Genomic DNA, 17,938 nt, shown 5'->3' on the forward strand with positions numbered 1-17,938 from the left:
CCCACCCCAAAGGATGTTGTTTAATTACAGAATCAAGTATAAAGAATAAAGTTAGCATTAATATCTGGGAGTAAGTTGTTTCCTGATGGTTCATAATTGTGTCTAATGATCACTTCCTTTCATATCACAATGCCTCAGCTCTCGAGATCAATTATCATATTGATTGTTGTTGACATTATAATTTTTTTTCTCTGGCTTCATTCTTTCATTAAAGAAAAGCTTTGGAAGAAGCTGTGTTGATGTGTGAGCTGCACAGACGGGAAGTAAAGTTGCTTTGTGATTCTGATAAGGGGAAATTGTTGTTGTTTATTAAGCTGACTCTGTTTATGTCATATGTAGAGGTTTCTAAAATGGAAACAATTGATTGTGAGTGAGGTTGTGATTAAAAACTATTGCAGAAGACTTTCAGCCTATGACTAAGAACAAATCAGACACTTTGGGAGCAAAGATTTTTTTCCTCTAATGCAAACAAATGTTTCTGTTCAAGTAAAGCTGCACTCTTTTTATACATGAATTTTATAACTTTTGAACTTTCCACACATTTTTTTATTTGAGCTTAATGTGACAGAATGACAAACTAGTGCATCATTGTGAAGAGGAGGAAAGTGATCCATGTCTTTGTGAAACTTAATCTGAGAAACATGGTGTGCAGTTCTGTTCAGCTTATCCAAGTCAATATTTTGAAAAACCACGTGCTGCTGCAGTTAGCGTTTCAAGGCTTATAGGATGTGTTGAAACTAGAGAGACCAGGATTTATTTCTACAACATAGCTCAAGCTGGAACTCCGTGTAGAAGATCTGTAAAGTTAGAATTTATAAACTATTCTCCATTGATTTAGATCAGGACTTTGCCTGGGCCATTCTAACACATTAGTATGCATTAATCTGATCAGTTTCCCTGCTGAAGAAAAACAAAACCAAAGCATGACGTTGCCACTGTTCACAGTGGTGTGCAGTTTTATTTTTTTGACCAAAGAGTTGTTTCATCTAATCTGACTTGGAGTACATCTTCCTTATGTAGCAGTTTCTCCTATATAGGCTATGGGATACTGCACACATCGTTACTGCCTTCTTTTTGCTGTTCTTACATAAAGACCAGGTTTGTGGCATCTATGATAAGAGTTGTCCTGATGACAGATTATCCCACCTGAGCTGGACATCACCACAGCAACTCCAAAGACATCATGGGCCCATTGAGTGCTTCTCTGCTGAGTACCCTACCTTTCATGCAAGCTTATTTAGAAATATTTCCCATATTGAGGCTGCACATGGTAGCCTCAACATGGAGTGCATTTGATGGCACTGTTGCCTTGCAGCAAGAAGATCTTAGTTTTTAATCTTTGCCTTGAGTCTTTCTGCCTGGAGCTTGTCTGTTCCTGTTAGCTTCTTCTCACAGTTCAAAAACATGACTTATAGGTCAACTGTTTAGTCTAATCAGAGTAAACAATTACTCCAAATGTCTAGGTAGGTTTGCAGTTGTGCCAGTCTTTCCATTGTTGTCTGTTAGTTGCAATGTGAAAAAACATCAATACGTTTATCCGATTCTGGGTTCAAACATATTTTAGGAACAGAGCTGTGCAGGGTGAATGGAGTTGAAATACTACACCATTTTATTTAGTTTTTTGTTCTTCTCTTGATGACAAACAGTTGGCAGTAGCTGAGCAGAGATGCATGACCTGCTACGCCCGAGTATGTTGTAGAAGCTTACAGATACATTTCACCATATTGTCCCTTCTGACATGTTTTTTGACTATCAGCTAGCAGGTTGTCTTTTGTCTCTTTTACCCTAGTTCTGTCAAAATCTGAAGGGGTTTTAAAAGTGTAATAAAGACTCTTTGTCCATGAACATTGTCTTTGAGGTTATGCTCAGTTGCACTAAATAAGTCTCAGAGAGACGACCAGCGGTTCAGATTAATCCTCACCAGGGCCGTTGACATCAAAATGTCTGGTATTTGTCAGTTGTTAAAGCCCAGAGAGATTGTGTCAGCACTGTGGAGAAGTAATCTTTCTTCTTTTATTTAATACAACTGGCAGAGATGGGCCATCAAAGTGACAGAGGCACCATTTACATGACAATACCAGAAGAGGAAAAAATCTAATGTTTTGTTGATTTTTGGCCTGTCAGTAAAGCAACAGCATTTCTGGCAGGACAAAAACACAAAAGGATTGACAATAGGTTTCAGAGGGGAACTTTTTAAGAATGTCTATAAGCATAAAGTGAAAACCTTTGTAACCGGTCATGTTATCTGTACTTATGCACTCAGGCACAGGGACAGCAACAACGTTTTCATTTGGACATGGAGCATGTTTATTGTTGTGGCTATGTAATTTTTATTTGGAAAAGTGTTTGAAAATGATTTGTTAACAAGTCCTTAGCTGCCTTGTATAAATTACTAAAGTAATAATTTATACAAAGTAGGTTTTATTCATATAGCACCTCTCTCAGATAAGCAAAGATAAGCAGATAAAATAAAATGACACAAACATCTAGTTAATTGGCTAAAAGCTTTTTGTACAACGATGTCAAGACATTGATTCTTCCAAATTCAACCTGTAAATGTCTAGTTTCTATAAACATTCAAAATTTCAACAGCGCCTCCTAAAATGACCAATACTTTCATTTAACCAGGAGCAGTAAGTTGTGTGGTGGGCAGAGCCTAAAATTGATCTGCATCAATTGTTAAAAGATGAAACAAAACCATTAATGGTATTGTGACTCACATCAGTATCAAACATGTCTGAGGACCTTTCCACAGCAACCTGCTCTGGATTTCACCTTTCAATCAATGATTTGGGAGGCAAATAATCCTGGAAAAATGTAAGAGTAAAATATATGCAACACCTACATATTTTATGCATTTAGTGTCAGTTTTATTTTCTAAAAGGATAAAAGAATGATGAAACTAACACCACTAAAGGTAGAACAGTGAACTATAAACAAAAACATTGAAATTAATTATGTCACGATTCATTGCAAATTGTGAATATTGAGAAACTTGAATTATGTGACGAGGAATTTGGAGTGTCAATTAGATTTAACATAGAATGAAAGGGACATGAAGAATCCAAAGGAAAGATCTGGTCATTCCAGCATGACCAGGTATAATCAAAACACATGGATTGTGTTGGAGTTTTGCCAAATTTAGCTTTAAATTAATTAAGAATTAGCTTAGACAAATCAACAGACTTGGTAAGTATTTTATTTAATTCATGTACGTACCATTCTAAATACAATTCCACATAACACCTAACATGACATTTGGGATACAGACATAAATTGATTATGTAGAAGGAATACCTTATAACGTCTTAATAACACTTTTTAGAATTGATTAATAATCTATTGATCAATTATCAATAACTACTTTGCCTTTAGGTTGTTGTTGTTGGGTCAGAAATAACTGTATTGACTTTACATGAAAACTTTTTTAAAAAATGTAAGAAGTTTGAACCACACAGGTCTGGATTTGAGGGAGGAAAACACAGATTAAATCCTTCAGGGAATAAAATTGACCCCATTGCAATTGTGGTTTTAGAAATCCCTAAATATCTGAAGGGTAGAGGAGGAAGTATTGAACTCATATCTGAAGTCACCAGTCTGTTTGTGTGGAAAGAGCATGGCTTTGTGGTCAGGAGTGATGTCCAGGGTTTCTGACAGTTGTTCAAACCTTTTTTTTTCTCTTGATATTTGCCCATTTGTCAGTTAAATATTCTCTAGTTTTTGTACATTTTGAAACAATTTATCTTTTTCCTCTCATTTGTTAAATTACAAAATCTGAACCAATGAACGTTTACAGTGCTGCCAAAAGATAATTGTCATAAAACATATGATTAACCCTCTCATTAAGTTATTTGAACATTATTTTATCAAATTGTTCTAGATCTAAATAGTAACACATCCTGAATATGTGTGTAATATTGAGAGAATCAGGACCATACATATGTTTTAAAACATCCAAAGTGCAATAGGCCTTTTTCCTTATGATACCATTTATGTACAATGTTGGCAACCTTTAAAGCCACTTCAAAGAATAACTCATCCCAACAATTATGATGCAACAGAGCTTTCATGCAGAAACATAGCAGGGCTCTATGAAGGGTGCATGCACAGAAATCAATGCATCTCTGTTCAAGAGGCACCACAGGGAGCGTTAGGACTTGAAAATAAAACAAAAAGCCATTCAAAAAGCCATGTTTCTGATTTGGGGTGCACTCGTGGAGATGCACGTGCTCACGTGAAGTTTGAATGAGAAAACAGACAAGCTTGTTATGGTCCTGAATTATGATGCATTGTTGTTCATGCACAAAGGCCTTCCTTCCAAAGAGGTGCCAATCAAAATAAGATATGTCACAGCATCTGAGAAAAGGCTTCTGCTGGTGCCTTGTAGCATTCAGCGATACGTGAGAAAATGACACAATGAGCCCCTCAGAATAGAAAAACAAAAGCTGTCACTAAACTTGAGAGGGATGCAGGAAAGTTGACTGACTTAGATCATTCTGGTTTGAGTGAACACCTGAAGGACAGACCGTCTTTGGCCAATAGTACATTCTTTTTCTGCACAGAAAAAAAGTCCTCATGATTTTTTAATTATTGCATCATGTACTTTACTGTAAAAAATGATTGTTGCATTCTTGTGCTGTTTTGTAAAGCATGCATTGGGTGTGATAGTTTCAATTTAACACTGTATATGTGAAAACAAATCTCCATAAAGATTGTTCAGTGCAAGATCATATATTTAAATATGACGATTTTGACATACAGATTTAAATATTTGTCAGACATCTACAAAATGCAGAACATTTCCCATGACACAAAGTCTTAGAATATGTCCAATTTTTCTCCAAAGAGTAAGCAGTGTTTTAAGCACTCTGATGTCTGGCTGTGCAGGGAGCAGGAGCATAAATCTGCTTAATGGCAAAATTAATGTGCGGCTGACAGCTCATAGATAAACTTGCAACTTGGGTAACAACAGACAAATGTACATCTATTAATGTGTAAGGGTATTTGTGTTAAAATATTGTCTAAATGTTTAACAAGTGAAACTTTGGAAATATGACAGGTTCATATGGACGGCATTATGGAAAACCCCCCTCTCCAACAAACATGGCTTCCATTTATGTATTCCTAAGCATGAAACACTTTCAGACATGAAAATGATTTGCACCAAAATTGGGTAGGGTGGGGGGGACTCTCCACCTGCTTTAAAAATGAAAAATAAATATTCATGACTTTCAGATGTGAAGATCTCTGGGTTTATATGAATCCAATTACGGCTGCTGAATATTGATTGCAAAGCTACCACAGATGCATTGAAAGAAAGAACAAATTAGGAGTTTTTTTTTTTTGTCAGAGTTAAAAAATTAACAGTAAAATTTTATAGTGAAATGAAGCAAACTTTCAAATGAACTGGAAGCAGAGAGCAGTAAAGACTTTACACTTCTTTTCTAAGGAATTTCATTTCAGTTTTTTTATTTAACCCAGCTGTTGAAAATCTATATTTAGTTTATATTATTTTCTGTCAACAGTCTAATTAGAACAGACGGCAACCATTAATGTGATTCCACGGTTTGATAAACTGTGAAGGAGAAATTATCACATTTTTATTGAGTCCCTTTGAACTTTGGCTTCAAAGCAGATTGTTGTGTGCTCGTAATTACAAAAACAAGTCAAAAAGCACCAACAGACTAATGCTCAATCAAACTAATAATTGGAAAACTAATGATGGCATTCTGGTTCAGAGATTCAGGAGCAGCAAGACAGTCTGCAGCAATGCCATGATGTAGCTCCAATGCTATTTAAAGTTTAATTCAAGGAGGCATGATGCATCATGCAAAGTTTTACTTTCTGGTTGTTGAAGTCACATTTGACCATTTGAGCCTTTCACAGATATCTGAATAAGAAAACAGAGCTCTCAAGAGAGGTAAATTAGATAAATTATCTCCAGATTCAGAAAAAAAAGCACACAAAATGTGATCTCTAGCAACAGGTGTGACCTAAAATTATTGGCACAGCCGCTTGGAATCACAAAACTGACAATGGGTGCCTCTTAAATCTACAATCTAGGTGCTCTCAACACAAAGCCCTTAGGAATCATTTGTTTCCTCTGATGCCAAATTCAAGCAATTACTTATTTGCAAGCACAGATGAGGAGGAACAGGGTAAAATTTGAACATAAGAGCTTCAAATAATTCTTTCTCTCTGTGACGGAGGAGCCGTCACGATCGGAGAGTCCCTGTTAGCAAACATGCACAATTATAAACTTACCTGTTTCTTTTCCTTTTAGTTTGGATTGAGGCGATTCATCGTGGGTGCACACGCGGTGTTTTGTTTGACGTTCATTCTAATCGGTTATTTTCAGGTACATGTTTTTCCGGTTTCTTTGGGGGAAGTTGTTTCCAGTTTGGAGCGCACCGGGAGCCAATTACGTGATGTGGCGTAGTCATCACAATGTGCTGGTTGTTTTTGTTCTTTTGTTTGGGTATTTTGATTATAAATGTATTTATTTTTTCTTCCTTATTGTTCCTTATTGTTATTTCAAGGATTTGAGTTAGAAATAATTGTTTAGTTTTTGTTTTGTTTAGTTTTGTTTTGTTTGATGGGACTTCCTCTGGGCGGAGCCTGTAGCTATAAAAGCAGGGCTCTGTTTCATAGAGGGCAGTCTGCACCTAGGCGTGAGAAGTGTCACATTGGAGGTGATGAGCTGCGACTTGAAGGTACTGCTGTGCTGTGTTGATTTTTAAGTCATCTTGGACATTTTTGTAAATATTATGCATTTGCCACTGCTGATTCACTGCACTGATAAAAAATAAATCTCACTAAAGTAATCCCTGGCCTTGGCCCGTCATTTTTTTGTGGTGGCCCAAGTCATAAAAGAACCCCGTCACACTCTCTTTTGCATGGCTGTCTTGTGCTTCTACAGGGTGAGACGATGCACAGTATTAGTGAATCAGCATTGCTTTTTACGTTCAGTTTTAAACATGATGAAAAATTACATGGCATGATTGTTGCAACTGTATATTTCAGACATGCACCACTGCTTCAGAGCAAAACTCTATCAGATCAGTGATGAATAATGACATCACCTGATCTCATGTTAAGCCATGCAGATGCTTTGTCTTCATTGAAGATCAATTCACCACATGAATTCTTAAACTGTAACCAATTCATCAATTATTCAGCTAATAATTGATTGATGACATCATTGTTGTCAATTAGGGGATCAAATCATCTGCCAGTTGGGGAATTAAACAGCCTTCATTTGTATCTTCACCTCATGAACTGAGATTTGTTCTGAAATTTGATTGGCTTTCCATTATGACATATGCTGATGCAGTTTGATGTTTATCCAATGGATTTACAGAGAGTGATAAGGAACTCTGTGATACTGACTGCTAGCCATAGGCGTAACTCCCTGAAGGACTGGTGTGGACATGTCCCCACCCACTCTGACAGGAAGTGGACAGTCCCCGCCAATATTTCCTGCACCTCCTTTCCTTTGTGTGCCTTCATCTACAGGTTGCATTCAAAGCATTAACAGCCATGTAGTGCTTTTTAAAATTTCTTTGTGAAACCTCAATGGCAAGTCCACTGAGTGATTTAGTGGACTGGATCTCACATGACTTACTGTGTGCACCGTGACACCGGTGCTTTACATTGAGTCAGGAATAACAATGACACTATCAAGCAAATAATCGGAGAAAGGAACACAAAGTTTTAAGATTGTCAACAATACAATAGCAAGACAACAAAGTCCAAATGGATGACATTTCACAAGTCAGTAAGAAGTTTTAATAAAAAAATATAAGTAAAGAAAGTGGAGAGAAGGTTAACTTTTATCCCATTAACATGTACTATTACTGCACAATTCAGAGTATTTTGGTTCAATTAACACAAAAATAATTTCTGACAGATGATTAGAAGTGCAGGTGTTTAAGATGGCTAATCAACCAGCGCTAATGTTCAGGGGATCACTGCCTAATGATCGCGAAATGGAAATTCAGAAACATAAATCTGCAACAGACAGAATGTTCTGTTTGGTGTTTGAACGTCCTTTTTCATGTGGGAAATGTTTTTGTGTTTATTCCTGATGCATTTGAACGTAATCTTTGCTCTGTGCTCCTGGGGCTGTTGTTTATTAGTTGCCATGCCAACAAGTCTACGTGTGACGTTAAGTTGACAAGCTGAGAAAAAAATAATAATACAATCACCTGTTTGTCTACATTTTTCCCCTGGACAAATTGCATCATTTGTTTGAAGAACGTGGCAATAGTCAGAGAAATCATCAAATAGGGTGAAATATTTTGTAAAGTATATAGGAGCCAAAGTTTAATACATTTTAAATCATGGCTCCTACTAAGTAAAATTTAATTATGGGCCACTATAAAGAGACATTTGCTTTGTTCTCTCTTGTTTCTAGAACTGACAGAAACCAAACTATAGTTATTAGCAGAGAGAGAGAATATATATATATATATATATATATATATATATATATATATATATATATATAAAATTCCCTTCTTACCCACCGCGGGTGGTTCTTATCCTCTGAGCTCGGGTCCTCTACCAGAGGCCTGGGAGCTTGAGGGTTCTGCGCAGTATCTTGGCTGTGCCAAGGACTGCACATTTCTGGACTGAGATGTCTGATGTTGTTCCTGGGATCTGTTGTAGCCACTGCTCCAGTTTGGGGTGACTGCCCCGAGGGCCCGATGACCACAGGCACCACTGTGGTCTTCACCTTCCAGGCCCTCTCCAGTTCTTCCCTGAGGCCCTGGTATTTCTCCAGTTTCTCGTGCTCCTTTTTCCTGATGTTGCAATCACTTGGTATTGCTACATCAACCACAACGGCTTTCCTCTGATGTTTATCCACTACGACAATGTCTGGTTGGTTCGCCATTACCATTTTGTCTGTCTGGATCTGGAAGTCCCACAGGATCTTAGCTCTGGCGTTCTCCACCACCTTTGGGGGTGTTTCCCACTTTGATCTCGGGTTTCCAGTCCATATTCTGCACAGATGTTCTGTACACTATGCCTGCCACTTGGTTATGTCGCTCCATGTACGCTTTCCCTGCCAGTATCTTGCACCCTGCTGTGATGTGCTGGACTGTCTCAGGGGCCTCCTTGCACAACCTACACCTTGGGTCTTGTCTGGTGTGGTAGATCTGGGCCTCTATTGCTCTGGTGTTTAGGGCCTGTTCCTGGGCGGCCAGGATGAGGGCCTCTGTGCTGTCATTGAGTCCAGCTTTTTCCAGCCATTGGTAGGATTTACTGATATCAGCCACTTGGGTTATTTGCTGGTGGTACATCCCATGTAGGGGCTTGTCCTCCCATGATGGTATCTCTGGCACCTCAACCTCCGTTCCCTGTTGTCTGAGACATTCACTGAGCACATTGTCTGTTGAGGCTTTGTCCCTGATGTATTTATGGATCTTAGTTGTTTCGTCCTGGACAGTGGTTCTCACACTCACTAGTCCTCTGCCTCCTTCCTTGCGGCTCGTGTACAGTCTCAGGGTGCTGGATTTGGGATGGAACCCTCCATGCATGGTTAGTAGCTTTCTAGTCTTAATATCTGTGGCTTTTATCTCCTCCTTTGGCCAGCTGATTATTCCAGCAGGGTATCTGATTACTGGCAGGGCATAGCTGTTTATCGCACAGATTTGTTCTTGCCATTGAGCTGGCTTCTCAGGACTTGCCTTATTCGTTGGAGGTATTTAGCTGTGGCTCCTTTCCTTGTGGCCTCATCGAGGTTGCCATTTGCTTGTGGTATACATAGGTACTTGTAACTGTCCTCCATGTCTGCTATTGTTCCTTGTGGGAGTGAGACTCCTTCTGTGTGGATCACCTTCCCCCTCTTTGTGATCAGCCGACCACACTTCTCTAGTCCGAATGACATCCCAATGTCAGTGCTGTAGATCCTGGTGGTGTGGATCAGTGAGTCGATGTCTCGCTCACTCTTGGCATACAGCTTGATGTCATCCATGTAGAGGAGGTGACTGATGTTGGCCCCATTTTTGTGTCGGTATCCGTAGCCACCGACTATATATATATATATATATATATATATATATATATATATATATATATATATATATATATATATATATATATATATATATATATTACATATCCAAACATCAGCTTCAAGCCACATTTTATAGAATCTAGTAATATTGATGGCCACTCTACTCACAAACTGCTCCAATCAGACCCAAAAAAGGTTTTGCATCTTTATTATTTGCTATATTAAAGACACATCATATCATAATTTATTGAATAAAACTGTATGGCATTCACATGTAAATTTTGGCTTAATTCTTACAACTAGTAAAGAAAAGGCCCTCCAGTAACTGTAGGTGCATTGATTTTGTTTTGTTTCAATCGATTAAGATTTTTTTTTTTTCAGCAGCAAGTTTTTTTAAAACAGAAAAAGTTAGGGTTGACACTTTCAATGATTTATCTTCCTTGTGAAATTATGCTGAAAGTGATAATTGATTAAAGTTAATATGGAATTTATAGTTGAATTTGTAGATGCATTAAACCAATAGAAAAACAAAAGCAACACTCAATTTAAAACTGTCCTATTTCCTGCATGCACAACATAAAATACATTATGCATTATTTTTAAAAATATCAGGAATGGTGGAGGTGAATTAGATCATTTCAATAAAATATAAGCATAAAGTGCCAAATCTACCCGAAGCTTTTAAAATACTGAAAATATTTTTGGAAGCTTTCACCATTATTACATATGCTTCAGACAAGCAGACAGAGAAAAGCTATTACTGGAGATTCTACACAAAAAAAAGAGCTAAAATAAGAGAGAAACAACAAATCTACAGATGCTGACTATAGAAACAACAAAGCACTCAACACAAGCAGAATTGTGTTTTAGGAGATTAGGTTTCGATCCATGAACCTTCAAAATATGTTTGAGAGATTTAGAGTCACTCACTTATTTTAATCATTTCAATCCAGAGACACTGACTGAGAAACCAGCACCTCCCTTCTGCTGACACACTTGCAATACATTAGCTAATTTGTCACTTCATAGAGAGTTAGGTTTACTGTCAGGCTTATGAAAAAAATTGTCTACATTCATCATAATGTAAGCCTGTTTCCACACATCGGAATAAGACCACAAGCTTCGCTTTGACACTGGATTGAGCGTTAGGGTCAGCAGACCTTTCGTTAAGGACAGGGTTAATGGCTCTCTATCACTTTGGACAGTCTTTGTATTTGTGCACGTCATTGTTGGACAGATGATGCTTGGTGACGGCAGAACATTAAATTATGCTCATTTGTCTTGACATTTACCATCATTTTAATTGAGGCCTTATTATACATTGATAGACTAACAATGGCTTTATTGTACAAGACTAACTGACTACATTTAAGTCTACTGGGTGTGACGGCTTTCATAGTAAAACATTGTGGAACACAGCCACAAGAACAGGAAGTGCTTATGTAAATGTAGCTGATAATCTCTTGAAACATTTAAAGAATTTCTTTTGTTCCTGCGCTACTTTAGCTCCTTATAACCATGAGGGTGTTTCACAGTTTGGTCACTGTCTTGCACTATAAAGTTTTTTAATGATTAAATACTAGCCATAAAATAAAAATAAAAAATGTTATCTAGGCATATTAGTCTGGGTGTAGAATTCATTTGTCATCCTCTGAGTATGTAATGCAATAATTTGTAAACGTTTCATCAACATTATATTCCTAAATAATACAAAACACTAAGTTAGAATTTAAATGCTAGTTAATTTAAAAACAGTCAAAATTTCACTAATTTACTTTATAATATTTTATTTCTGGAGGAAAAATTTCTTGATATTTACGAGAGAGACGCGCTACACAAAAAACAAAAACAATAAAAAAAGTATTGGCTGTATGATATTTTAAATTAAATATCTGAAAATTATTACTCAGATTTCACAAGTTAAACAGTTTAACAGGGTATCATGCATTTAATGGAAAATTAATATGGAAATTACTTTATATTTTGTCAAACTTTTACAAATGTTGACATGTAAGTTTTTTTTTCTTTTAGTTGTGCTTAGGTGTGTGAAAGTGCATTAAGATGACAAATTTATTGCATGCGTCTCCCCTCAATGTTGAACAATGTAGCAGCTGCTTGTTATAAAACTACCTGATATGCATTTTTATTTGTCCATATCAGATTTTTTCACTCAATGTGCTTTTACACATTTACAGCACAGTAAATACATGGACAGAAAGGTTAAAAATTAGTTTATAATTTGAAAAATTAAAATTGCTTTGCATTTCCTGAGATGAAAATTGGAAGCCAGCATGCATTCTTGAAGTTTATTCATTAAACTTAGTTTTTCAGTCATTTAGAACTTGGTCCTTTGTGCTGCCTTAAAATGACACTTTTCACCTTAATATACCCTCTTTGAACCAAACCAGCAATATTTTTTGTTAAGCAATGATAAAGTCAACTGTAAAGCACAACTTCAAATGGTTTCATTGTTTTGATGAACAAAGCAAATTATTTGAACCTTTAATGCTTTTATTTATTTATTTTTAATGGTTACTCAGACAGCTCTGAATAAGATCTGTGTCTCTTCCCAACAACCAGATTCACTCAACATTCTTACAAATTTTTTATCAGAACCAGCATTAATTCCTTCTGTTATCTGTTGGACTGGACTCAGAGCCCGGCCCTCAGTCACCACATGGATCAATAAGCCTGTCGCTGGTTCAGCATTATGCCTTCCTGAGACAACATCCATTAGAGACTGATGACTGCAGACAGGGAACACATCCCAAGGGCTGCAGCTTTAAAGACGTTCTGACCCACTTCTCTAACAATCACAATATGGCCTTTGCCAAACTTTCTGGAACCCTTACACGTGCACATTTTTACTTGATTTAAACACCAGCTTTGACCAAACTATTTACTTGCTGCCTGGATATACTTTACCCTCTGAGGTATTTCAATGTCATGTCTTATTGACAAGGAGCACCAAAGATATCCTGCAGATTCCAAGAAACAATACGGCCTCCAGAGAGGAGGGCAGCTATGATTATCTGTATTGTACAGTAAAAAGCTTAATTATCTGACATCCAAAATGTCACCATTCAACAAATCCTGCTCATAACGTCCAGTATTTGATGTTCTAAAAGGCCCCACTGATTATTCATGGAATGCTCTTAATTTTAGTACTTTAAATTCAGTCTGTTCTTGTTTGTACAGTTTGTTTTGCATTGCTTTGCAATTTTAAAGAGAAAAACACAAAGCAGAAACATATGTGACTTCATATTAATCTTCATTTGTCCGGTTTAGGGAGTCAGATTCCAGGTATTAAACATTATAGGCCAGAGGTTAAACAATGTACTGTGGGAGCCATTTTGAACAGTGTGTGTTCCTAACCAAGACAGAATATTTTTCTTGGAGTCTGAGATAGACTAATATGATTGTCATGTTATATTTTCTTTGACAGTCATTTTTCACCATGAAAACAAAAGTACATTGTTTTCTGATCTCCTTCTGCCCACATGCAGTCCTCTTAGCTGTGAAATCCACATGAGTGGAAACAGCAGCTCATCTTTCAGAAGTCTGAGACTTGGCTTTGATGCTTTACAACCTCTGACTAAAAAGCAGCAGTGAAACACTTATAAGTCAGTCTAATCCTGGACCAAATGTCATTTAAGCCCACAGGCTGAACAGCGCTGCCTCACCCATGTTGCTGTCGCTTCATATTAATGTTCATTTTATTTCCCAAAAATTCTTCCAGAAACATCTTTAATATGTTTTCATAACGCTGGTTCACATTCATTACAGCAGAAAAAATACAACACACTTAGAGAACTGTAGAAATTGGACATTAATCAAAATAGGGGAAGTAATATTTCTGTTATATCAATTAATTTTCATTCTGATAACTCATGTTTATTCTCTTTTTGGAATGTTAGAAATGTTTGTTGGTTTTTGGTGTTCGCAGTATAACATTTTTATGAACTACGGATGCAACTCATCAATTAATGACTTAATCTGAAGTTGATTGATCTTATCGTTTGACAAAAAATTAAATATGAAGCAATTTTTTCTTGTATCAATAGGGTCAACTATCTTTCCATAACATGAAGAGCTAGATTTGTTTGATAAATCAGGAGAAATTTAAAGTAAAAAACAACCCCCCCCACTCCCCCAGCATTTTATTGCAACTCTGTAAGTTTTATTAAGCACTAACTGCATAAACAAAAAATTTTTTTTTTTTTTTCCCATTTTTACACTTAGAGTTTATGTTGCATTCCACACCATTTGGATACAGTCAATGCCAATTTTGACACAATATTTGTTTTTAAAACATGTTGAACCCAGCTGACACGGAGCGGGTGCAGAATTTCTCACAGAGTATGTTGAGCACTAGAAAGGAACCTTACACTCACCATTTTGAGGGAGCTCTAGCATGTTGACAAAATATTTATAAGTTTACATGTTAACTTTAATTGGAGATGTCCAAACCATCTGTACTGGGAAGAACACAAAATGAATTATTCACTGAAAGGGAGATAAAATATAAATGAAAATTTCCAGTAGACTTGCTTCCAAAATTCAAAATCAAATTTGAAGAAAACACAGAACATAAACAGACAAATAGGGAGTTAAAAGCCTAAAAATAAATTAAGTGTCAGACTGAAAACTTTGAGACATGTAATCTTTAATTTAACTATATTTATTAAATCAGAAATAAATAAATAAAATTTGAGAAATAATTGCTTTTGAAATTTCTATTTCTTCTTAAAGTAAATGAGATGTTTGTCAAAATTTCTGATTAGCAATCCAGGAGTTTGTTTCTTTAGGCTACAAATACAACGAGACACAGAAACTTGCTGCATTTGGACTCTGACAACAAGACTGGACAAGGATCCAGAGTTATTTTGCAAGCCGACGCAATAAACAGAATGTCAAATGAAACATAAATATCTCAAACGCTCAAAGTTAAAGAGCTGTAGCTCAAAGGAATGTATTAAAAAAAATCCTTCTCACCTCTGAGTTCGGGTCCTCTACCAGAGGCCTGGGAGCTTGAGAGTCATACACAGTATCTTGGCTGTGCCAAGGACTGCACATTTCTGGACTGAGGTCTCTGATATTGTTCCTGGAATCTGTTGTAGCCATTGCTCCAGTTTGGGGGTTACTGCCCTGAGGCACCACTGTGGTCTTCACCTTCCAGTCCGACTCCAAACAACTTTGGAAAACAGCTTCAGTCGCCAAGTTCCCATTCCTCACTGCATGTCATGGCACCTCTAATGATTAAATGATGCCGTTGCAAAGGGTCAATAATCTGGGTCATCCAGAACTGATCTGGTAGTTTCTATAGCAACGTGCCATTGCTCCAGTTTGGGGGTTACTGCCCCGAGGGCCCCGATGACCACAGGCACCACTGTGGTCTTCACCTTCCAGTCCGACTCCAAACAACTTTGGAAAACAGCTTCAGTCACCAAGTTCCCATTCCTCACTTCATGTCATGGCACCTCTAATGATTAAATGATGCCGTTGCAAAGGGTCAATAATCTGGGTCATCCAGAACTGATCTGGTAGTTTCTATAGCAACATGCAGAAACAAGACATTCCCCTAGAACTACAGTGACCTCATTGTAGTTATGACCTCATCCATGACAAGCAATTCTAGATCAAAGAACACCTGAGGTTATGAATTCATGTGTTTCAAGAAATCTGTTCCATTTCCAAGCAGCTCTTTGAAGTTCAACATTGTTTTTCACGATAATTTTCAGAATGGCAGAAATGTGTGTGTATGATGCGTTTGACGCCTTTCTTTTTCAACCATCTGCAACAGAGATGCAAACCTCCCCACCTGGGGAGGTTTGCTTCTCAGAATACGATGACTTTGACAGCTTTCTTTTTAAACCATCTCCAGCAGAGAAGAAAACCTCGCCGGCCGGGGCCGGGGCTTCTCATATTCTCCCTGGCCGGGGCTTCTCAGAATATGATGATTTTGACAGATTTCTTTTTGAACCATCTCCAGCAGAGAAGAAAACCTCGCCGGCCGGGGCCGGGGCTTCTCATATTCTCCCCGGCCGGGGCTTCTCAGAATACGATGATTTTGACAGATTTCTTTTTGAACCATCTCCAGCAGAGAAGAAAACCTCGCCGGCCGGGCCGGGGCTTCTCATATTCTCCCCGGCCGGGGCTTCTCAGAATACGATGATTTTGACAGATTTCTTTTTGAACCATCTCCAGCAGAGAAGAAAACCTCGCCGGCCGGGGCCGGGGCTTCTCATATTCTCCCCGGCCGGGGCTTCTCAGAATACGATGATTTTGACAGATTTCTTTTTGAACCATCTCCAGCAGAGAAGCAAACCTCCCCGGTGGGGGAGGTTTGCTTCTCAGAATACGATGACTTTGACAGCTTTCTTTTTAAACCATCTCCAGCAGAGAAGAAAACCTCGCCAGCCGGGGCTTCTCATATTCTCCCCGGCCGGGGCTTCTCAGAATACGATGATTTTGACAGATTTCTCTTTGAACCATCTCCAGCAGAGAAGCAAACCTCCCCAGCGGGGGAGGTTTGCTTCTCAGAATACGATGATTTTGACAGCTTTCTTTTTAAACCATCTCCAGCAGAGAAGCAAACCTCCCCAGCCAGGGAGGTTTGCTTACCAGAATACGATGATTTTGACAGATTTCTTTTTAAACCATCTCCAGTAGAGAAGCAAACCTCCCCGGCCGGGGAGGTTTGCTTCCCAGAATTCGATGATTTTGACAGATTTCTTTTAAACCATCTCCAGCAGAGAAGCAAACCTCCCGGCGGGGAGGTTTGCTTCCCAGAATACGATGATTTTGACAGCTCTCTTTTAAACAAACTCCAGTAGAGAAGCAAACCTCCCCGGCTGGGGAGGTTTGCTCCTCAGAAGATCTTTTTGAGTCTCATCTCTCTGATCCATCGCCAGTTGAGAAACAAACCTCCCCTTCTAATGAAAGAGGATTTGAGAAGAAAACATCAAGTATGCCGTCTTCCCCTGCACTCTCTCTCCATGCCAGTTATTTATCGCAGCCACAATCGTCAGAAACCATTCTGGAGGCAAGTGGATCTGTCATGAATGTGAAAGACAATGAGCTTGATCATCTAAACAGTATATCAATACTGGAATATATATTTAAGAACACAAATAGATGGAAGCCACTAATCTTAATTTTGTGTTTACTTTCTCTTCTTGTGATCATTATTTTTTTTTCTGATTTTTTGTGTTATGTTCAGGGGTTCTTTGTTTTCTTTGTGGGTTTCTATTGTGCTGCTATTCACGTTTTAGCCTGTTATGAAAACTGGCCTGATGAGATGTAATCTGTTCAGGTTTACGCAGAAAAACGATTATAACAGGCCTGAGAGACATGGTGCCCAATGTGAGATGGTTCCAAATAATAGTAGGAGATGTGGCCACAGGCACAGCCTGAAGACGAAATACACCCTGAATGGATACTTTACACTGATGGATTAAGAAAAGGATCCGGCCAAGTGGCATACTGGGGGTTCATCTTGAAGCGAGACGGCCAAGAAAGGTGTCGGCAAAAAGGAAAAGCCCCTGGCAGTGCCCAAGCCGGAAAAGTAAGTGCAATATTGGAAGGACTTCTGGAACTGGCAAAAAGAAAGATCAAAAGCACCAGGTTAGTCACAGATAGCTATTACTGTGCCCAAGCCCTTAAAGAAGATTTGTTCATTTGGGAAGAAAATGGTTTTGAAAGCAGAGAAGCAAACCTCCCTGGCAGGGGAGGTTTGCTTCTCAGAATACGATGATTTTGACAGATTTCTTTTTAAACCATCTCCAGCAGAGAAGCAAACCTCCCCCGCCGGGGAGGTTTGCTTCCCAGAATACGATGATTTTGACAGATTTCTTTTTAAACCATCTCCAGCAGAGAAACAAACCTCCCCGGCTGGGGAGGTTTGCTCCTCAGAAG

The 17,938-nt window shown here is 38.1% G+C and overlaps 1 protein-coding gene across 1 annotated transcript in view; it reads right to left on the reverse strand.

Annotated features, from left to right (window-relative positions):
• The window catches only part of LOC129360477 (relaxin receptor 1-like), a 100,693-nt gene that overhangs the window by 48,618 nt on the left and 34,137 nt on the right, over nt 1–17,938 (reverse strand). The gene's annotated exons all lie outside the window — the stretch shown is intronic.

The sequence above is a fragment of the Poeciliopsis prolifica genome, unplaced genomic scaffold (assembly GCF_027474105.1).
Source record: "Poeciliopsis prolifica strain line A6 unplaced genomic scaffold, Auburn_PproV2 SCAFFOLD006, whole genome shotgun sequence".
NCBI classification, from domain to species: Eukaryota; Metazoa; Chordata; class Actinopteri; order Cyprinodontiformes; family Poeciliidae; genus Poeciliopsis; species Poeciliopsis prolifica.